The sequence below is a fragment of the Eschrichtius robustus genome, chromosome 14 (genome assembly GCF_028021215.1).
Source record: "Eschrichtius robustus isolate mEscRob2 chromosome 14, mEscRob2.pri, whole genome shotgun sequence".
NCBI classification, from domain to species: domain Eukaryota; kingdom Metazoa; phylum Chordata; class Mammalia; order Artiodactyla; family Eschrichtiidae; genus Eschrichtius; species Eschrichtius robustus.
Window position 1 is genome coordinate 14354475 of NC_090837.1, and position 24446 is coordinate 14378920.

Genomic DNA, 24446 nt, shown 5'->3' on the forward strand with positions numbered 1-24446 from the left:
GGCAGGCGGATTCTTAACTACTGTGCCACCAGGGGAGTCCCGGAAGCACGGAGTCTTAACCACTGGACCACCAGGGATGTCCCTGAGCTTCACTTCTTATTTCCCCAATGTCCTAGGAAATGCGGCTCCATCTAATTCCTCGTTCCTTTCTATTTTCTTAAAGGCATCAGAAAGCAGCACTCAGAAAATCCAGGGACAGCCACTGCCCCCATCAGATGCCTGCGGTAGACACCGTTAACTGAGTAGAGCACTTTTTCTCACTCAGCCTCACACAGCCTCAGAATCCTACTCAACACAGCCCTCCCAGTACCTACTTCAAACTGACCCGATTTCTCTCTCAAGGTGCCACCCGTTTCCAACCTCTCATCTAACACAGTGGTTCTCCAAGTGGGGTCCCTGGAACAACAGTAACATGGGCTACCGCTGAACAGGGAACTTGTTAGAAATGCAAATTCTCAGGTCCCACCCTAGACCTACTGAGTCAGAAACCTGGGGTCGGGGTGGGGGGCCGGGGGTTGGCCAGTGGAGCCAGTTTGCACTGCATCACAAGAGCCACAATGGAATATTTACACCACAGAGGCTGGCTGCAATCAGGGCTTCTCCTCCACCCCATGCCCACCCGAGAGGGACTGCTGTTAAACGTTTACCAGCCCACCACTGGGGTGGGGGGGGGGCACCCAGAAGTCTGTATGTGAAGTCGTTCTCCAAGTTTTTCTGAAGCATGCAAATGTTTTAAGAAACACGGCTCCAAGTCAAAATCAGCGATCTTCAATTAGAATTATCCGGAGGGCTTTTTAAAACATATTCATATTAGGGCCCCATCTCAGACCAATGAGGTCAGAATCTCTGGGGCAGGACCTGAGCATTGGTATTTTTTTAAATCCCTCCTTGGGGATTTCTAACTGGCAGTAAGGTTTGAGATCCACCAGTCCAAACCCTGCTTCTCGAACTTTCACACGTGCCCCCAGCTCCCGGGGATCCTGTTAAAAGGCAGATTCTGATTCTCTGGGTGGCTAGTGCTGTTGAGCTGAGGACCACACTTTGAGGAGCCAGGCTGTAAACCCCCTTGACGCTGCCCCTTCTCCAAACGCAGTCATTCTCTCCGATGCCCGTCTACAGATCCACCTTGACCCTTCGCCCTCATCAGAAGGGCCCAGGACAACAAACAGGTCCTGACTCACCCGCCCACCATGTGGGTGCATCTCAAAATGGGTATTTACACAGCCTGTGAAGAATATGAGTATCAAGCCTGCATTTGCCTAGAGAAACCCAAAGGCTGTAAAAGGGCTGAGAGACAGATTCAGGCAAATCTGTTTGCATACAGTTGACAGGCCTTCACCGGGACGCAAACTGCCCTCCGGGTGAGCAGAGCCACAGTTATAACTCACCTGGAGGCCGGCAGAGGTTGGCTTGGGGCAGGTGGCCACCCCGAAGGCAGAGCCTAACCAACTGATGCCTCTTCCTGCTTCCCTTCCAAAGCTCTCCGCTCACAGGTGGGTTACAGAGAATTTCTCCCACACTCTTGCCCATCCTCTGGGGCCCAGCAGGCTGGACAACCCATAAATAGCCTGTCTTACCATCACACCACTGGCCAGAAACCTCTCTCCCAGGACAGATGGGTGAGGGCAGCCTCAGACCCTGTGAACAACACAAGATGAGAAGGCAGAGAAGGGAGGTGTGCAGAAGCAACCTAAAATTATTTCATTGTGGTATCAGGAAGGCATCCCATGGGCTGCGCCCTGGCACACCTCCTGGCCCTTTCCCGTGCTGTTCCCTGCACCCAAGATGCCTGCCCAATTCTTCTCCTATACCAAAATCACCATTCACATCATCACCACACCAAGCGTGAACCGAGCACCTGAAATGGGCCACACGCTGGGCTGAGGATTGTCCACAGACTAGCTCACAACAACACACCTGGAATTATTGTTGGCCCTTTCTCATTTTTTTTTTTTTGAGGTGGGGGGGTGTGATTTTTAAAATTTTTTTTATTGTGGTAAAAGTCACATAATATAAAACATACTATTTTAGCCATATTTAACTGTACAGTTCAGTGGCACTAAGGACGTCCACATTGCTGTGCAGCTCTCACCATCATCCATCTCCCGAATTTTTCACCTTCCTAAACTGAAACTCTGTCCCCATGAAACACTAACTCCCCATTCCCCCTCCCCACCCCACCGCCACCTCCCGGCCCCTGGCATCTACCAGTATACTTTCTGACTCTTTGAATTCGGCTATTCTAGGTACCTCGTAAAAGTGGAATCAAACAGTATTTATCTGCACCTGGTGTATTATATATTGGAATGCATTTTTAAGGTTAATTTAATATATGTCCTGCAAACAGACTGTACCTTCTTTTCCCCCCTCAAGCTGTGCTATACAGTAGGCCCTCACCAGCCATCTACTTCATATATAGTAGTGTACATACGTCAATCCCAATCTCCCAATCCATCCCACCCCTGTCTCTTGGTGTCCATACGTTTGTTGGCTCTTTCTAACAGATCAGAAAGCAGAGATGCCGAGAGGGAAAGTGGCTTGCCCAAAGCTACATCACAAGGGGCAGAGCCGGGATATGAATCCAGGTCAGTTGGATTCGAGAGCCAGTGTTCTTATTACAGCCCTGGAGGGCTCGGTGCAAGCATTCTCTCTTGTAAGAGTTCTTCCACAGTTACCCACTCACAAACAGATGGGCCCTCCTGTGTGTTCCCCATGGCCCCATGTATGTTACCTCTATCACAGCGCTGCTGCATTATCTTACTTTGCACCTCAGGGCCTTTGCACCTGCCGTTCTTTCCACCTGGAATGGAATGCTCTTCCCCAGTGAGTCTTAGGGTTTCAACTCATTCAAGTCTGTATTAGTTTCCTATGGCTGCTGTAAAAAATTACCACAAACTTAGTGGCTTAAAACCACACAAATGTATTATCTTTCTGCTCTGGAGGTCAGAGGTCTAACATGAGTTGGCCAGGCTGTGTTTCTTCTAGAGGATGTTAGAGTGGATTTGTTTCCTTGCCTCTTCTGGCTTCTAGAGGCCACCCCACATTCCTTGGCTCATGGCTCTGCATCACTTGGACCTCTGCTTCCATTGTCACATCTCCTCTGATTCTGACCCTCCTGCTCTCTTCTTATGAGGGTCTTATGATTACCTTGGGCCCTCTCGGATAATCCAGGATAATCCCCCCATCTTAAAATCCTTAACTTAACCACATTTGCAAAGTTCCTTTTGCCACGTAAGGTGACATAGTCACAGGTTCCAGGGATTAGGATGTGCACGTTTTTGAAGAGCCATCATTCTGCCTACCAGAAGGTTCCTACATGTGGTCCAAACCAGCATCCTCCTTCACTCTCCCATGTCCTTCACTCCTTTTATCCCCCAGAGCACATGCCACCATCAGATAACATCCTGTAGCTCTTTGTTTGCTGTTAATCTCCGTCCCAAGAAGAGAATTCAGAAGACAAGGACCTTATTTGTTCACTGATGACTCCCCAGTACTCAGAACTATGCAAACATACAGTAGGTGCTCAATAAGGGGCTTGCCAACAAGTAATGGTTGACGTCACCAAGCACAGTCCAACCCGTTTTCCTCATTGGACTGGGGAGTCCACAAGGGCAGAGGTCCTGACTGATGGCTCTGTCTTGATGGGGATCAACGCTCAAATGTTAAATAGAAAAACCTACCCTTTCAGCACCACCCTCCTGCACCCGCCTGCCCCAGGAGAAATAGAAGGAACCCAGGCCTCCGTGTGCCACCTCTCCACTGCACACAAATCCACACACTAAAATCCACACAGCTGAGGTGTGTCCCAACACCCCAGGGGGCTCCTGAGAGGGAAACTATAAACAGTCCGAGGAAAATGGGGTGTTGGTGACATCACTCCACCCCGAGTGAGCCCACCCAGACCAGGCTGCTCTGTCCAAGCCCCAGTTCTTTCCCAGACTTGTCAAATGGCCCAGTGATTTAGCAAGAAAGCTGTTCTCATCAAGTTCATCCGCGTGGCTCCCATGTGTCCATGTCCAAGCACGTAAGGGGAAATAAAACTCTTCCAAGGACAGTGACATGATTTTTTTTCTGCCCTCCAATTCCTACCAACCTAATTCTACCATCCCCCACCCCAGAGTTGTTGCTTGAAAATGCTACAGGAAAAAGTGAGGGTGAGAAGGAAGAAATTAAATCTGACTATTTTGTTTCTCTGCTCAAAACTCTTCCGTGGGTCCCATTTTCATGGCTTTGCCTCTTACTAGCTGAGTGTCCTCAGAAAAGTTGTTTAACCTCTCTGCGCTGCAGTTTCTTTAACTAGAATATCAGGATAATAACAGTAACCAACCTCATGGATCGTGAGGACAGAGAGACTTGATACATGTAAAGCACTCAGCACGGTGCCTGGCACAGAGTAAGCGCTCAAAATCTGTGGGCAATAATTTGATGGTTCCTCCAAAACTTAAACACAGAATTATATAACCCAGCAATTCCACTCTTATGAAAAGATACGTCCACGCATTTATATCACGGTTCATACAGCATTATTCACAATAGCCAAAAGGTGGGAACAACTCAAATGTCCATGAATGGATGAATGGATAAACAAAATGCAGTATATATCCAAATGATGGAATATTATTCATCCATAAAAAGGAATGAAATACTGATACATGCTCCAACATGGATGAACCTCAAAAACATGATGCTAAGTGAAAGAAGCCAGGCACAAAAGGTCACATATTATATGATTCTACTTATATGAAATGGCCAGAACTGGCAAATCCAAAGCGACAGAAAGCAGATAAGTGGTCACCTAGGGCTGGAGGGAGGGGGGCCTGGGGAGTGATTACTTACGGGTATGAGGTGTTCTGGGATAATGAAAAACTAGACAGAGGTGGTGGGTAAATGCCACAGAATGGTATACTTTCAAGTGGTTGATTGTGTGTTATGTGAATTTCCCATCAATTTCAAAAAGTTAGCTCACATACATAGTGTTCAAGAACTGTCTCCATCTTTGGCCTAAGTTCTGGCCTTTGCCAACCTCACCAGTCGCACCTACCACAAATTCTCCTCTTATTCTTCATGCTTCAGCCACTGTAAACGACATATGTAAGTGATCATCACATAGCTGCCATCGCTGAGATGTTCTAAATGCCAGGCTATGTGCTAAGTGGGTTCTACTATTACTCTCCATCACTGCGTCTCCGAGATGTTGTGCAACTCACCAGAGGTCATATAACTAGCAAGTAGGGAAGGCTGGATTAGAACCCAGGATTGCCAGATTCCAGGGTCCACATTTGTAACTACTGTGCTATATTACTTCCTCCAACTCACTGTGTTCTTTCATGATTGTCCCTTTGTTCAGTGTGTTCCTTTGACCCAAGGTCTCTCAATCTCAGCACTGTTGACATTTTGGGTCAGTTAAGTCTGTGTTGTGGGAGCTGTCCTGCTTATTTATTTATTTATTTACTTACTTACTTTCGGCTGCATTGGGTCTTCGTTGCTGCGCGTGGGCTTTCTCTAGTTGCAGTGAGTGGGGGCTACTCTTTGTTGTGGTGCGCAGGCTTCTCATTGCGGTGGCTTCTCTTGTTGCAGAGCACGGGCTCTAGGCACGCGAGCTTCAGTAGTTGTGGCACGAGGGCTCAACAGTTGTGGCTCGTGGGCTCTAGAGCTCAGGCTCAGTAGTTGTGGCACACGGGCTTAGCTGCTCCGCGGTATGTGGGATCTTCCCGGACCAGGGATCGAACCCGTGTCCCCTGCACTGGCAGGCAGATTCTTAACCACTGTGCCACCAGGGAAGTCTGTCCTGCTTATTATAGGATGTTTAACAGCATCCCTGGCCTCTACGCATTAGATGTCAATAGCATCCCCAGTTGTGACAACCAAAAATGTCTCTGGACATTACCAAATGTTATTTAGGAAGGCAAAATCTCCCCTGGTTGAGAACCACTGCCTTGGCTGAAAATGATCTCACTGATCACCTACTTTGGCAGACACAGTCATGCTCCCCAAATATTCCATCTGCTCCCCTACATTTCCCAGTTCCTTGCAGTTGATTGAGGCCATGGGCCAAGTTCTAGCTAACGACCTGAGGGTAGAAGCCATGTGTTTCAGCTCCAGGCTGAGGCAATGAAGAGCCCATGCAAGATTCCCCAGTCTCTCTCTTCTTCTGTCACTGTGACCAAGGAGGCCAAGTGGCCCATCCATATGGCAAGTTGACAGAATGGCAGCACTTCCATCAGGCTGAGTCCCTGAGTGACTGTATGGAACAGAGACTTCACCAGCCTGTGCTAGACATGCAGGGCCCGCAAGGAGCTAACCTATGTTGTGTCAAGCTGCTGAGATCTTGAGGTCTGGTTTGTTATCCATCAGAACTCAGTCTGTCCTGAGGAATACACATGCCTTAGAAAACTCTTCTTCATCCTTCAAAACCTAACGCAGAAGTTGTCTCCTCAGCAAAATGTTTTTTTTAGTCCTCCAGAAAAAGTGACTCTCCCCTCCTTCTATATTCTATATCTACAGATACTTCGATTGCTACTTTCATCACAAGTATGTACATCTTTTAGGAGTCCCAACCCATCCACACCCCCATCACTTACAACTTGTAGAAGAGATGTGTCTATGTTAGTTACTTAGTTAGCTAGCCAGTTAGTTAGTTAGTTAGTATCATGTAACCCCACTTCTTCAGCCCACCACTATTCAGAATGGGAATAAACCTTTGACCCCAGCTGGGTCAATCCATTCTTTCTCCCAGAAACCAGAAACAAAGAGACTCTGGTCAATCTGTGTCAGATGCTGGAACTGACAGCAGTCTTGTATAGTTAGGGCTGAAGTGGCCATTGCCATCCATTTGGTGCTGAACTGAGGAAACTATTCTTCAAAGAAAGAGAAAGAATAAAACAGATTACAGAGAGAAACACAGATGAGATGTCATATGGTCGTCAGGAGACAGATAAAGTAACATCTAATCCTGATCTTTAGCTCCCCATTCTGGTCCCTTCCGATGATATTCTCATCTTGCTACAAACTCATCAGTTTGTAGGGGGGTTTGTTTCTTATAAATAAGAAACTTTGATTAAGACATGAATGATTATTTCTGGAGTAGGCTGTGATAGCTCTCCTTTATGTCTGCCCAGGAATATTTTCCATCCCATTTCTTCTGGCCCCTTGACAATATATTGCACACATTCTCCTCTAGGCCTGGTCTATCATAAAACTAACTCCACACTGTTATAGTGACTGGCAAGGAAGGGCACATGACCAAAATGGGGCCAATCAGAGCCCTTCCCTGGGATTCATACACTGATGCTGGGAAGAAGATTCTTCCTCCTCCCATGGGGATCAAGGAGCTGTTTGAAGATGCTGAAGGCCATCTCTCCCACCACATGGGTGATATCTATGGTGGAGCCTGAGATAATAATCCAGGCAGAGGCAAATGGAAGTGAGAGAGGAAGAGGGTAAGAGAGAAAAAGAAAAGGGGGAAATGAATCTTGATTTCAATCCTAGGCCCTGATTCCTACCTTTCTTTTTTCCATTACATAAGGTACCCTACTCTCCTTTCAAGGGATGTAAACAGTTTAATCCCTTTTCAGGACTTAAGCTAGTGGGATCTGTGTTTCTATCGACTGCTTGCAACTGAAATAATGTGATTTTGTACATCTTTGTCTTCCCAGTAGACTTTAAGTGCCTTGAACAAAAGGACAAAGTCCCATTCATCACTATATCCCAAGGGTCTAGCACAGAGGAGTCGCCAATTTATGTCATTGAATGAGGTTTCTAGAGTCATGGTGTAGCTCAACATTCAATATATCAGGTCACCTAATAGATGTCATGAAAGCATCTTTGACATCATAATGGAAGCTGCAAAAGTCAGTGTTTCAGAGAGGGTCCCCTTGAATCAAACAGATGTGGGTTTGAATCCACCTTCTAGGCCTTGGATAAGTTATGTTGCCTCAAAGAGCCTCAGTTTCCTCATCTGTAAAATGGAGATATTAACAGCATCTTCCTCATAAGACTGTTGTAAAGATAAAATTATATGATAAACGCAAAGTACTTTGGACAGTGCCTTACACAGTGTGCTCAATGCATATTAGTTTTATTACTATTATTATTATTATAATTACTGTATGATTATTTCTTAAGTCATTTAAAAAATATTCTGGTTCTTTCGCAAGATCTTAACCTGAGCCTCAGGGAGACTTTGGGCCACCAATATTGCACTAAACTTGGAGAGCATGTGCATATGGAGTTATTGAAGGAGGAGAGGATCTCACAGAGCTATTGTCCAATTCTCAAACGGCATCCAAGATCTGCAAGAACTTCAAGGCTGCTAGTGACTCTCAAAACATACATCTGTATCTGATCTAGCAATTCCACTTCTGGTTACGTGCCCAAAAGGACTGAAAGTAGGGACTCAAACAGGTACTCGTACACAGATGTTCATAGAAGCTTTACTCACAATAGCTAAAAGGTGAAAACAACCCAAATGTTCATGGACAGACGAATGGATAAACAAAATGTGGTTTTTATATACAACAGAACACATACAATGGTATACCAAGGAAGGAAATTCTGACACCTGCTCAACATGGACGAACCTTGAAGACATTATGCTAAGTGAAATTAGCTGGTCACAAAAGGACAAATATTGTATAGTTCCACTCCTAGGAGGAACCTAGAGCTGTCAAATTCATAGAAACAAAGTAGAAGAATGATGGTTGTCAGGGGCTGGGGGAAGGGGGGATGGGGAATTAGTGCTTAATGGGTACAGATGATGACAAAGTTCCGGAGATGGATGGTGGTGATGGTCGCATAACAATGTGAATGTACTGGGAATTCCCTGGCGGTCCAGTGGTTAGGACTCCGTGCTTCCACTGCAGGGGGCCCGGGTTCCATCCTTGGTTGAGGAACTAAGATCCCACAAGCTGCACGGTGCAGCCAAAAAAAAAAAAAAAATTGTGAATGTACTAAATGCCACTGAAATGTACACTTACAAATAATTAAAATGGTAGATTTATGTTATGTATATTTCACCACAATTTTTAAAAATTGTGAATGTACTAAATGCCACTAAAATGTACACTTACAAATAATTAAAATGGTAAATTTATGTTATGTATATTTCACCACAATTTTTTAAAGTGGAAAAAAAGAACACATACGTCCATGGTCCTCTGACCTTCTGATACCAAATGCCTTCATGCCAGCCCCACGCCTACAGATCACCAAATGGACAGAGTGGAGAAAAAGAGGCAAAGAAGGTTCCCTCCTCAGTTGGCCCAAAAGATCCATGTCTTCCAAGAGCACTCTGGGTTCAGCCAAGCCCCAAACACGTTTTGCCTGCAGCACTTCATTCCGGCTGTAATGAAATTACGTGTGTGTGCTTACAGGGAAAGGGAGTGGTATGGTTTTAATTTATTTATGCTCAGCGTCTCAGAACGCAGTAGGGTAGCTGCTGTTTGATGCTGGAGGCATTCTGCAAGGCCTTTGCCTAAGCCTTCGTTCTTTTCGGTAACAAGAAACCAAGGTTAGCTCAGACTAAATTGTCTTGAAAGTCTGAGCAGAGAAGGGGCTCCAAACGTGGAGCTTGCCAAGGAAACACATTCCCTCATCCAAAGTAGGCATGAAATAAGGATCTGGTTCCTGGGACCCAGGGGTTTCCCACAGAATTCAGAAACTCAGACTTATCCCAAAATCTCAGGAGCATTGTGGTACAGAGTCATTTGGGAAGAGAGAATAGAGAGGGAAAAAAAAAAAAAAAAAAAAAAAACCTTTATCAGGAACCTACTGTGATGCCAGGGACTTGATAGATGTTCTTTCCATCAAACGCCATTTTTCTGATAGAGAAACTAGGCTCCGAGAAGTAAATCGAATGGATTAAAATGTTAAGTGGAGCTTGAACTTGGATAGGGCTGATGCCAGCATCTATGTGTTTCAGTTTAACCACCTGTTACCGTTACTACGGCTGTGTAACAAATCACCCCAAACCTGTGATGTCAAACAACCACCATTTTATCATGTTCACAGACTCTATGAGTCCAAGATTTAGAAAAGGTAGAGCAGGTATTATTAGTCAAACTGCGTCCCACACAAAAAAATATGTTGAGGTCTTAACCCCCAGTATCTCAGAATGTGACCTGATTTGGAAATAGGGTCTTTACAGAGGTGATCAGGTTAACGTAAGGTCCTTAGGGACACCGAATCCAAGATGACTGCTGTCCTTATAAAAACAGGATATTTGGTACACTGTTGGTGGGATTGTAAATTGGTGCAACCATTGTGGAAAACAGTATGGAGGGGTCCTCAAAAGTTAAAAATCGAACTACCATATGACCCAGCAATTTTACTTCTGCATATTTACACAAAGAACACAAAAACACTAATTTGAAAAGATATATGCACCCCAGTGTTCATTCCAGCATTATTTACAATAGCCAAGATATGGAAGCAACCTAAGTGTCCACTGATGGATGAATGGTTAAAGAAGATGTGGTGCATATATATATCCATATATACAGTGGAATATTACTCAGCCATAAGAAAAATTCAGTCTTGCCATTTGCAGCAACATGGATAAATCTAAAGGGTATTACGCTAAGTGAAATAAGTCAGAGAAAGAAAAAGACTGTATGATCTCACTTATGTGTGGAGTCTAAAATACAAAACAGATAAACAAACAAAACAGACTCATAGATACAGAGAACAAATGGGTGGTTGGCAGAGGGGAGGGCATGGAGGAGGGTGCAAAATAGGTGCAGAGGATGAAGAGGTACAAACCTCCAGTTATAAAATAAGCCACGGGATGTAATATACAGCATAAGGAATATGGTCAGTAGTACTGTAGTAACTTTGTATGGGGACAGATTACTAGACTTATCACGGTGACCGTTTCATAATGTATGCAAAGGTCAAATGACTTCCTGTACACCTGAAACTAACATAATATTATACATCAACTATATCTCAATGTTTTTGGGTTTTTTTTGGGCCGCGGGGCCCGCAGGATCTTAGTTCCCCGACCGGGGATCAAACCCGCGTCCCCTGCAGTGGAAGCACGGAGTCTTAACTGCTGGACGGCCAGGGAAGTCCCTAAATTTTTAAAGAAGGGAAATTTGGAAACCGAGACACACGCACAGAAGAAAGACAACGTGAAGAGACACAGCAAGAAGGCCACGTGAAAATGGACGATTGGAATGCTGCTGCCAGAAGCCAAGGAATGCCAAAGATGCCCAACAAACGACCAGAAGCTGGAAGAGGTGAGGAAGGATTCTTCCCCTGCAGGCCTCAGAGGGACCATGGCCCTGCCAACACCTTGATCTCGGACTTCTGGCCTCCAGAACTGTGAGACGATAAAGTTCTGTTGTTTTAAGCCCCCGAGTTTGTGGTGCTTTGTCACGGTAGCCCTAGAAATCTAACACGCTAACGAGAGCAGAGGTCAACACAAAGCTGAGTGTTGGGGTACCAGCTCGTCATGTCCCCTGCATCCAGCCCCAGTCTCCTGTAATCTGCTTTACATATGGGATTTCTGCATGTGATTGTATCTGAAAATTATTCCATAGTTATAAAAGCACTTTCATTTTACGAGATGGGAGATGGAAACTGAGGTCCAGAGACAAGTAGGACTTGCTCGAGGTCACCCAGTGGCTCAAGCAGTGTCTTAAGACAGGAAGGCAAGTGTTCCGGCTGCCGTTCCTGTTTTCTCTGCTGTCACCACTCATTTGGGGTAAAGGCCCAGGCAGCCTGGGGACAGGCTGTGTTCAGGGTGTCATTTCGCGTGGCTCCACTTCAGAAGCTTATTTTCCCCTCTTTTCATCGTTGCTCTGAGACTAAAAGATGGTGCCCTGATTGCATCAAGCACCCAGGCTTCAAGGCCAGCAGGGCACGAGGGTTGGGCCGCCCCTCCTAACCGTGACCTTACGAGCTGCCCTCTTGGCAAAGGTGAGCGGCGGGTGGGAGCTGGCAGAGCAGGCCTGGGGCACAGGGTTAGGCCCTGATAACCCGAGATCAAAGCAGCCTGTCAGCAGTGTCAGCTGAGAGGCCGCCAAGACAAGCGACGCGGGCAGCTTTATCTCCCCGCTGGCCCGAGAGCCGGGGCGGGGAAAGCACCACGGTTCCCGGAAACTATTTCTGGACGGCCAGGAGGGAGCTGATGGGGCCCTTGCTCATGGCACGCTGGCTCCGGGTCTCCTGCAATCTCACGCACCCCGCCTGGTTTCCTCTGTCTCGCGTTTGGGTTCTTTCCTGCTCTTTCATCCACAATTTTCCATTTTCATCTCTCCGTGTGCTCACACACAATAAAGATGGTTTTCTCAGCCCTGCAATTCCCACTTTCCATTTCTCTCTTTCACACACAGAAGATGGCCGCTGCCCTCACCTCCCTGCCAACACACACACAGCTGCCTCTCTCCCTCCTAGCCCTTTCCATCCTCAAATTCGCAGACAACCAGCTTTCTTCCACCTTCCTTTATACACGTGTGCATTCTCGCACGCACACACACACACACACACACACACACACACACACTCACACCTGCCTGGGTTCCAATCTCCAAACCCTCTTAAACCAGAATCCAAAGACAGCTGCCAATTAAAACAATAAAAACTTCTAGCCTTCCTCTCAGTTATTATGAACTCTGGGACCATTTCCACCAGCCGATGCCTGGACTTTTTTTTTTTTTCTCCCTTCAAGGTGTTGACCCTTTAATTTGCAGCTGGAAGAAACCCAGCCACTGTTCCCGCTCCAGCTGTGGCCTCTGTCAGCTGGGCAGCCCACAGCTGGCCAGTTTCAAACACATCCACTGGAGCCCAGTTACCTGGGCACTTTTAAAAAGGAAGAAGGGGGGGAGGGGAGGGAATCTACATTCCCAATACATTATCTGAGAGATTCCAGAAACTTCCACACACCAAAAGTTTGAATTTTCCTCTCTACCCTTAAACTCACACCTGATCTCTTGACCGGGTGTCCAGCCTGGACAAAAGGAAGAGAGAGGGAGAGGGACGTTGATGTATTTTCTACTTTCTGCCATCAGCACCTGCAAGGCTTCAGAATTTCCTCAGACTGGCTGGGCTGGGACTTCCCTGGCGGTCCAGTGGTTAGGACTCTGTACTTCCACTGCAGAGGATACGGCTTCCATCCCGGTCGGGGAACTAAGAGCTCACATGCCGTGAGGTGCAGCCAAAAAAAAAGAAGAAAAGAGAAAAGAATAGCTGGGCTGGTGGAATGGGAGACGGGATGGGTTCGGGGAGTCATGCCCTTGCCCAGAGGCAAAGGGAAGGAAAGGAGCATTTATGCAGCCCCCGCTGTGTGCTGGGTACCGTTCCCATCTGTTCTGGGAAATGTCCAAGAGGCTGTGGGTCCCGCACTCAGCACAGTGCCTGGCGCATAATAAACACTCAATACTTTGCAAATATGTTGCTCTTTTTCTTAGCACCTTCACAACACTCTTCCATGGATATCCCCATTTTGTCAATGAGGAAAATGAAGCTCAGAGGCGTTTGGTGACAACCACCTAACCACAGCCCATACATGCCAGAGCCCGGCTCTCCCCCGCCCACCGCCACCCTTTCTGCCAGCCACGTAGCAACATGGTTGATCGGGGGAAGTTGTATTGCATCCTTTTGCTTCTCTCAGAGAATCATGCAAGATTCTAGTTTTGGAAATGTGCTTTTCCTAGCTTCTTGCGGGTCTGGTTAAATCTGAGTATGACATCTGAAAGGGCTCCCATAGACCCCCTACAACCCAATCACTGATGCTGAGATTAAAAGCAAGCTGAAACAAGGGGAAGAATAGAGGGGCTGTGTACTTTTCACCTACCCTTATCAGGGTAACAGCTTCTCAACGTTGCTTTGGGAAAACAAATGTTCTTTTACTGGGTATAATCGTAGTGGAGCTGTCAATCACGAGCTCACCACCAAAGGGAGGGCCTAGGACCCAAGCTCAGCCAATCAGAGGCTCCCTCCCAGGAATTCGCATCCAAGCTGGGGCTGAAGCTTCGCAGCTCATTCATCTCTTCGCCTGAGTCCTTGAAGCCCTGTTACCCAGTTCCCTTAGCGCCTGTTTTTTTCGGTGGCTTTGTTCCTCTATTCTACAAGCTCCCTCCTATCCTTCCAGTAAATTCCTTCTTGGCATACGTTAATGAAAGTCACTTTTGTTGCTTGCAGTCAGAGAATTCTAAGTGATACAGGAAGGCATGCAACCAAAATCACCCAGCAAGGCAGTGGCAGTGAGGAGACTGGAACCCATTTCTGAATCCCAGTTCATTACCTCCTCTCGGGCCTGGAAAGACGTAAGCGGCTTAATTCTTTCTTTCACCCTCTATATCGCTTAACAGCTCTGAGCCTCAATTTCCATAACGGAAAAAAAAATGGGAATATTAGGTCAAATACTATGAAATTGCAAGTTTTACAGTTCCAAAAAAAGGGCAAATATGGGACTTGCCTGGCGGTCCAGTGGTTAAGACTCCGTGCTTCCACTGCAGGGGACACAGGTTCAATCCCTGGTCGGGGAACTAAGATCCCACATGCCGCGCGGTGCGGCCAAAAGATTAAATAATAAAAAATATAAAAGGGCAAAGAGATTGGCAATATCATATGAAATGTGTCCAGATCCCAATTCCAGGTCATCAGGAGGGAGGTTTTTCCACATCAACAAGGAATTCTCTGGACACCTAGCTGGTGTTCAGTTTCAAATCTGACACTACCTGGAGATAGGGGCAGATTCCACAGGTTAAGGGCTCAGTCCCACGAGACTGTCCCTCCTGCCCCACCCCACCCCATCAGACACCAGTCAAAAGCCCAAGTTGTTACTTCTGCTTCTGACCTAGCAGTCACAAATTGGGGGTTCCAAAGACCCCCTCCAACTCAGGATCCCCGTTGGAAGTCCAGATTGTTACCTATACTTCTGACCAACTAGCTATAAATCAGAGGTTCCCATCAGCCCCTCCTTGGGTTCAATTAATCTGCTAGAGCAGCTTGCAGAACTCAGGAAACCCATTTACTCACTAGATTACCAGTTCATTATAAAAGCATATAACTCAAGAATAACCAGATGGGAGAGATGCATGGAGCAAGGCACGTGGGAAGGGGCACAAGGCTTCTATGCCCTCTCTGAGGGCACCATTCTCCCCAAATATCCATGGGTTCGCCGACCTAGAAGCTCTCGGAACCTTCTCCTTTTGTGGTTTTTATGGAGGCTTCATTGCACAACCATGATTGATTACATCATTGACCATTGGCAATTAGTATCACTCTCTAGACCCTCCCCACCTCCCCGGAGGCTGGGAGTGGGGCTGAAAGTTCCAACCCTCTAATCCCTTGATTGGATATCCGGGCAATCAGCCCCCATCCTTAGGTGTTTCCAAAAGTCACCTCATTCACATAACAAAAGACACATTTATCAGCTCTCATCACTCAGGAAATTCCAAGGGTTTTAGGAGCTCTGTGCCAGAAACAGGAACGAAGACCAGATACATATTTCTTATCATAAATCACAGTATCACAATCACCAACGCCCCACCTGGCCTCACCGGGCCCTCGTCTCACTGGTGGTGTGTAGCCCTCCTCTCCAAGATCTCAGAATGGGAATGGAATGACTTCTGTGACTCAAAAGTCCAGGAGTGGATTCCAGTCTCAGGCAGAGATGGATCCAAACATTCAAACTAAGCCTTTGTGACTTTCCCCTCCCATCTCTCAGCTTCAAGTCTCATTTAGTTGACTTTCTTCCAAACAGGCTCTCACCTCATGATAGCAAAGAAGACCCTCAGAAACTCCAAGCTAACATCCTACTAATGTAGCAACCCCAGCCAAGGAGGTGTTCCAATTTCTTCACCATCCTATTAAGAGTCCCAGGAATGAATCCCATTGTCCTTCCTGGTTTAGGTCGGTCACATGGTCACCCATGAGCCAATCACTCTGGCCAGGAGTCAGAATGCTCAGATTGGTCAGGCCTCGGTCACGCGCCCACCCCTGGACCTTGGGGATGTGGGTCAGCTTCACCTAACTGTCTGGACACAGAACAGAGGAGGAGCAGTTTCCAAAGGAAAAATCAGGGTGATTTACACAAAAGGAAAAGCAGGAAAAACTGTCGATGCCCACCCTATATATCCTGCTGGTTCACGGTGGCATAGCTGTACATAGTTCAATGCACAGATCTGGGTCACACATACCTGCGTCTGAAAGCTGCCTCCATCACTTTCCAGAACTTGGGCAAAGGTAATCTCACCGAGCATCAGTTTCCTCATCTGTAAAGTGGACAGAAAACAAGTTTCAGCTCACAGATTTCTAAAGATTAGAAAAAATGCAAAAATAATAGGAAGTCTGTCACAAAAACAGTAGTAATAATAATACAGTAAATATTGTTACTCTGAAAAAATCTCAGTTCTCAATGCCCATAAATATCCTAGTTCCTGGCTTCTGGATGGGATTCTCTTGTCTTTCTCTGTCCTCTTTCTTCCTCAGTTATTTGATGCTTTGCCTTTTTTTTTTTTTTTCCTTGCAAAGATTAAATACACACACACATACCCCCCCACACACACACACATACACACTCACAAACACGAGTCGAACCCAAATAACACACTCATATAAAATAGAGGAGGAAGTGAAGATCTGTGGGATTCATTTATATTCAACTGTGAGCAGCCCGAGACTCGTGTGGTGGAAAATATGCAAAAGGCTTAAAGGAGGAAAGAAGATATTAAAATTGTAATTTTCCCAATCATATTGAGACATTTCGTTCAGCCCTAATGACAGGATGCATAGCACATCTGTCAAACACTGTGCTACATCTCCAAGCAGAAACTAAATAAATTGAGTTTCTGCTCAGAGACAGCATAGGCTGAGATTGCTGTCGGTTTTGTTCCACTTTTCTTTTTTTTTGCCTTTTTTTCTCTCCAAGCCATTTTGTTTTTGTTACCGTCTTTGTGAGATTTGCTCCTGTTTTCTCGCTTGTTCTTCTTCCTTCCACGCGAGTTGGAAAGGACCTAAGTCTGCATGGACCAGGAAAGTCCAGCGGACAGCTTCCAGAAGCTCCACATAGGTCGCAGGATACAGTATAAGGTCTAATGATCAGGCCCTGAGGGTCCCACCTGGACGCTGACTTCCGCAAAGACCCCATATCTACTCCTTTTTCTAGTGGCCGATGCAGGAGGCCAAGATCAGTTAGGCAGAGAAAGGCTGTGATTTGGTGTCCCACGTGGTCTGTGGTTGAACTGATATTAGCCAGTGGTGGGCAAAAAACTGAGGAAATCTATGGTCAATGGGTGAGAGAAAGGCACAACTTCAAGGATAAATCTGGGCAGTTCCTTGGGTCTGAAGAACCTGATTTAGTTGTGAGCTGGTTCCTAGAATTTCCACTGACATCAGTGGAGCCCCACTAATGGAAGATCAGCAGCATCGGGGGGTTCTTGGCTGGATATCTTTTTTGTTGTTGTTTCGTTTATTTTTTTTTTTTTTGAAGCTTAATCAATTGTAGAGCTATCTGGTGGGATCTATAACCCCATGAGCCATATTTTATATATGGGTTTTGTTTTCTGTTTTTTGGCCATGCGGGATCTTAGTTCCCTGACCAGGGATCGAACCCGCTCCCCCTGCGTTGGGAGCATGGAGTTTTAACCACTGGACCACCAGGGAAGTCCCACTGGCTGGATATCTTGATGGCACTCCACCATGCTGGTGCTCAGGTCATCTCACCCACATACCTTAAGGTGTGGCACTCCTTTCTGCCTTCCAGGGTAACACCAGGGCACCAGCCTCAGAGGGACAAGGGACGGCAAAGTCCAGAGATGTAATCAACACACTGAAATCGCACATCCTTGAATGGATGGGGCATTCAAGAGCGGAAAACCTGAAACTGAGTCAGAGGAACTTGGATCAATTAGATGCAAGGAAGAGATAGCTGAGGAACTCTTGAAAATATTTTCCAAACCAGTGGCAAGAGAATGAGCTTGGAGAGGGAGACGTGGGCCAGATCTGGAAGGATTCGAGCATCACCCTAGGCACACATGGGAGCCATGGAAGGGCGGAGAGCAGGACCGTGATGATGAGAGTTGCATTTCAGAAGATCATGCAGGCTGCGGGGTAAAGAATGGATGGAGGGAGTTGCATTTCAGAAGATCACGCAGGCTGCGGGGTAAAGAATGGATGGAGGGAGGGAAGAGTGGAAACAGTCGACAGAAGGCTCCTGTGGAAATCTAGAAAAGAGAGGGAGATGGCCAGATCGAAGACATTGGGAAGAGAATGGAGACAAGTCAACAGCTCCAAGAACTATTCAAGAAATAGGATTAGAAAGAAAGACAGTTTTAGGCACAAGAGACAAGGGGTGAACACCTAAAAACTTCCACCCTAAGAAGAGTTAGTCTAAGCTATTCCCCTACCTTTAGTTTATCTAACACAAGTTAGAAATCTTTTTTTTTTTTTTCCTTTAAATTGTGCTCACGGACCTATGGTATCCCTACATGTCTCCTGTCACCGTGCTTGTGCAGAATGCTTGATCTAGCAGGCTCTGAAATCAGACTGCCAGGGTAGGGTTGTATTATTTAGAGTCTTCATTAGAAGCATGTAGAGATTGGATGCATTTCATAGTTCTCTTTGATGATCTACTTAGTAGGTGAGAAGAATTAAAGGGATGAGATTTTGAAGGCTCCAGAACATTTAGCAAGCCAATGTCCTTATCCAAATTCAAAAGGATGTGCTCTTAATGCAGTCCTTGGCAGTGGAGTCAGGAGAGCAAAGCTGTGATGGAGAGACACTGTTCTATGTAAAGAAGAGAAAAAATACTTTCAGGAACTCAAAGCTTAGAGCTAATATCGAAGAAACACTGAATGGTCCCCAGTCCTCTAGCGAAAAGCACACGTATCTGCCAGCCTGTCGTCAAATAGCAGCTAATCAACAATCCAAGTTGTTAAGACTGTCCATCCAGTGGATCTTACCCAAACAGGCTGTCCTCAGGCTGAGCAGGGCAGAACTAAAGGAGTAACCAGGGTGGGTAAACTCACCACCCTAGAGTAAATTAAGAGCTCACTACTCAATCCAGATCACAGATGGAATTGTTCGACATGGACATTGACCATCCTTCCTGAGTAAGATAACTGATCATCCCAGCGTGTCTGGGACTTTCAGGGCTAAAATAGGGAAAGCCCCGGGCAAAGTCGGACCCCTGAGCCCCACTTGGAGCTCACGTCACCACTTTGAATGGTATCCTTTTCAATGGTGAGTTCAGAAAACATATTGACCAACGTGGGGTCCATTTTACTAGGAAAGAACATCAGTTTGCTCCCTTGCATCTACTCCATCCATCTTTTCCAGTGGAAAGGAAATTGGTACAGCTACAGTGGTGAGTGCACGCTCTGAAGTCAGATGCAATGGGCTTAAATACTTGCTTTCCTCTATAAAATGGGAACATGCCTAACTCATGCCTCTGATGTTAGAAAATGTATGGCAACGCAGTGCTGAACGCGGTGCCTGGCTTGTAGTAAGTGTTCAAAGCCACGAGCTGTTTTTTATTATTAGAACTTTCCATCGAACCCCACCCCAACCCCAATCCTCTTGATGGAACGCTACTTAGAGCTTCTAATCTCTCTCTTGGCATTTCCCATTTGACCTAGGCTTTGAGGAGCTTCTGTAATTCATCCTCCCTTCCCCGGGCCTTAACTGATAAGAGCCCAGGTAACCAGGTTCCTCTTTGCAAATTTGTAACTGAGAAGATTTAGAAAACCTTTGACTAAAGTGACTAACATGACTGAATATGAAAGGAAAGCAGAACAATCGTGTCTTTCCTTGAGAAGGAATGGGTTATCTCTAGGGGGAAGGGAGTTTTCTAAGCCCCGAAGATGTTTGTTAACGGACATAATGTGTATAAAAAGCTTAACGCGGAGATCCAAACAATGCCACCGTCAAATTATTATCTCTTACCTGAACAATGGCTGTGGCCTCCTAACTGAACTACTGCTTCTGCCTTTTGGCCCAAGAGTCTGTTTCTCCACCCTGCAGCCAGAGGGATCTTTTTATTTATTATTTTTTGGGGGGGTTGCGGGGGTGCCGTGCCGCATGGCTTGCAGGATCTCTGGTTCCCCGACCAGGGACTGAACCTGGGCCACGGCAGTGAAAGCGCCAAATCCTAAGCACTGGACTTAGGGAACTCCCCAGAGGGATCTTTTGAAAATGTAAGGCAGCTGCCCTGGTGTCCGTCATCAACAGGAGAAAGGATAAACTGGTATATCCATACAAAGAAATACTACCTCCTGATAAACAAAAAAAAAGTACTGGTCCAAATTAGAGCATGGGTGAACTTCAAATACATTATGCTGAGGGAAAGAAGCCTTACACAAGACTACATACTGCATGATTCCATTTCTATAAAGTTCTGGAATAGGCAAAACTCACATATGGTGAGAAAAATAAGAACAGTGGTTGCCTGGGGGCAGGGCAGGAGGGAGAGGTACAGTGATAATACTTTCTAGCTTGATAGGGGTTAGGGCTGCACAGGTATGTCAAAAATTGTCAAAATTCAAAGAATGACAGGCTTAAGACTCGTGCATTTCACTGTATGTAAATTTTCTCTTTAAAAACAAATATTGAACTCTGCTTAGTGATATGCATGCCTAAATGTTTGGGGATGAGGTCACAGGATGTCTGCAAGTTATTTTTGAAAGGCAACAAAACTAAAAGATGAATTGATAGATGGATAGAGGGATGAATACAGGAGTAGACGTGTGATGAAGCAAACAGAGGAAAATGTGAAGTGTAGAATCCACTCGGTGGGTATACGGGTACCCTCTACATAATTTTTCAACTTCTCTATACGCTTGAAATTTTTCATAATAAAAAATGGGGGAAATTCCCTGGTGGTCCAGTGGTTAGAACTCCGAGCTTTCGCTGCCGAGGGCCCGGGTTCGATCCCTGGTAGGGGAGCTAAGATCCCACAAACTGCAGCAGTGCGGACAAAAAAAATGTTTTAATAAAAAATAAATTTTAAAAACGGGGTTGGGTGGGGAAGGGGAGTAGACAGGGAGATATGTCACTCCTTTTTAAAATAGCTTCCCCGTTTTAGTCAGATGCAAAGCCAGAGCACTTGCCCTAGCAGGGTCTACAGGATCTCGGCTCCTTCTGACTCCTAACTCTCTGGCCTCATTTCCTGCCACCATCTAAACAATCTTCAGTGATGACTGAAGCCTCTCGACCACTTTACTTCCAGCCATGGCAGCCTCCTTGTGCATCCTCCAACATACCAACCTTGTTCTGGTGTCAGAGCCTTTGCTCTTCTGTTCCTTCTGCCTGGAACACAGTTCCCCCATTTCACAAGCTCGATTCCCTGACTTCTACAGTCTCTGCCCCCGTGTCACCTCCTGACTACTCTATATGAAACGGCACTTCCTCCCATCACTCTCCATCCCGTTACTTATTTTAGGTTTTTATCACCTGCTGGTACAATATTCATTTGTTTATTACCTATCCCGCTCCCCCGCCCCAGCAATATAGCCACTTTGCTTTGTTCCTTGTGGTATGCTGGCACCTAGAATGGCACCTGGAAGACGTTCCTTCAATCCTCACTTAATAAACACGTGAATGAATGCATGTGCTGCTGACACTACGAACAGTCATCGTAACTGAGTACCTGGTAAGCGCTGGCCCGGAGCTTTCGCTCCGCTGACTCCCGTGCTGTCAGATAGCCTATGGCTATTTTGACAACTGAGAAAAATCGGAGTTTGAAAGATTGATTTACCGGAAGACAAGGGTCAGGGCTGGAAAAGTCCAACCTAGTTCTTCAGTTCCAAAGCCCAGAATCTTTCCACCTTGCCACAGGGCAGGGAGGGTCTAGAAGAGGGAGTCACATGGGAGAGAAGGTGTGAGCAGATCGCCAGGACTACCCTAACTGCAGATGGAAAGACCCAGGTGCTGGACTTCCCTGGTGGCGCCGAGGTTAAGAATCCGCCTGCCAGTGCAGGGGACACGGGTTTGACCCCTGGTCCGGGAAGGTCCCACATACTGTGGAGCAACTAAGCCTGTGCGCCACAACTACTGAGCCTGCACTCTAGAGCCCGCCAGCCACAACTACTGAGCCCGCGTGCCACAACTACTGAAGCCCGCGCGCCTAGAGCTCATGCTCCGCAACAAGCGAAGCCACCACAACGGGTAGCCCCCGCTTGCCTCAACTACAGAAAGCCTTCGTGCAGCAACAAAGACCCAACGCAGCCAAAAATAAATAAATGAATAAATTAATTAATCAAAAAAAAAAAGACCCAGGTGCCCACACATCCAAGGACATCAGACTCTCCATCGTCAAACTTCCAATGACACCTCGTGCCCCCGGCCCCCAGTCTACCAGGATCAAATGGTCTGACCAGCATTACTACTGGGCTTCCAACTTGAGCGGCTCTGGTACATCATGGTCTGTGTTGTTTTGGTTTTTTGGTTGTTTTTTATTTTTGGCTGTGCCACGTGGCTTCCAGGATCTTAGTTCCCGCACCAGGGATTGAACCCAGGCCCCAGCAGTGAAAGAGCAGAGTCCTAACCACTGGACCGCCAGGAAAGTCCCTGGTCTGTGTTAATAAACTGCCTTTCAGTTGCAAAGATGACCTTAACCCCCACGTCAAACATCTTTCTTCTGTTTCCTCTTATACACAGGCTATATCTATTGACCTTAACACAGCATTTTTTTTTTTTAATAAGTGTTGAAAAATGTTAGTTTTCTCCATGGTTAACTAGTCCATATCAGATGATCAAGTTCAACATATGGGGAAAAAAATGTCAAGAACATTTGCAATTATTCATAGATAATCAGTCAGTGAATGGGCATTCAAGAAGGGAGGGGCACATCAGTTGTTGCTACATGTGTGTATTGAGCACCTACTATGTGCCAGGCATCGTATCAGACACTAGGGGATGAGGAAGTGGGGAATGGAGTGTGTGCCCTGCAGAGCTCAGTCACTTCCTGTGTGACCTTGGCCAAGTTACTCAAGCACTCTGAAACTCGGTTGCCTCATCTGAAAAGTGGAGATAATTACAGCTCCTTAAAAATGCATTTATTGTGAGGAACACAGGAGACAATGTACATTACAGGGTCTAACACAGTGGCCAGAAGACAATAGCCCAGGAAAAACATGGTAGTTCCATGCCCACGTCTCCCTCCCTTGCTCCCTCCCACTTCAAGGAGACCTTGAGACATACGTGGGGAATTCTGAGGTCTGGGCAGACCAGGTTAAGTGCTCCAAGTGAGGAAGTGACCCACAGACTATTTAATTCCTTAATTCTATGCCTAGGAATACTCACAAAGGAGGTATTTTTGTCCCCATGTTACAGATGGGAAAACTAAAGTTCAGAGAGGATAAGTAACTTGGCCAAGATAATATGGTTTTTAAGCTTTAGAAGCCTCCAGTTCTTGTCTTGTTCATCTCATGGTAGAGAGAGATGGATTCCAACCAGCTGCAGAAATCCAGAACGGCTGCTTGGAGGAGGTAGCCATTTCAAGAGTCTATCTTCACAGCATAAAGATCTGCTTTCCTCTAATACCAAACTCAGCATTCCTGAGGAGTCTACATGCTGGATTCCATAACCCAGAGCTTTGCCACTTTCTTTCCAGCTTTGGCTTTAGCCCAGGTGGACATCAGCACAAATTTCCTCCTCTGAACACAAGTAAAACATTCAGATTCACAGAGACCTCCACCCGACACCACCCATCTCCTTCCCTTGTTATCCCCATATCTAAAGAGATTTGAGAAAGATGCTGCTCAAAATCTCTTTTCGAACTCCCTCCCACTGGTTGGTTATGTCAGACCTACTTTTTTGTCTCTTGGTGACAGGGGTTGTTAAAAAGGAGAGGGGAAATCCAGCAGATACTAAGACATCCTCCTCAGACTGGAGGACTGACCACCCTACCATTCAAAACATGCATGTTCTGGTTATTTACAATTACCTGTTTGTTTGGGAAGGAGTTTTTCTCTTTCTTCCACATCCCCTAGCTGTGTATACAGTGAAGAGGACGGTGCTGAGCCTGTAAGATTTTTTTTTCCCTCCCTGTGTTTATCCACCAAAGAAAGTATTTTAAGTACTTTTGTTTCCATTATGCTATTCTGAGCCCATTACTTGGTGGGGTGATTAAAGATGGCTTTTGGCAAGAGAAGAGAAAGCAAAGTGTTTGTTACTCAAATGACTGCTAGCCTTTCCCAGGCAGTCTTCAAAGGGGAAAACATAAACACATGGCATTCAAAATACATATTGGCTTGGTACTGGGAGCCCTGGAGGACATCTGGCCCTTCACCTTTGCCTGGAATCTGAGGAGCTGGGACAGGAGGCATGAAAAGGGCTCTTTCTAGGGCATCTTGAGGGCAACTGACCTCTCTGGGTTCTTCTATAGGCAACTGACCTCTCTGGGTTCTTCTATCTTCCTCCTCACCTGTGTGGTCCTTGATTCTTTCCCTTGGCTGGGGTCTTCTTGGGTTACTTCCCAACCCTTTCAATTGTGTTTGGAT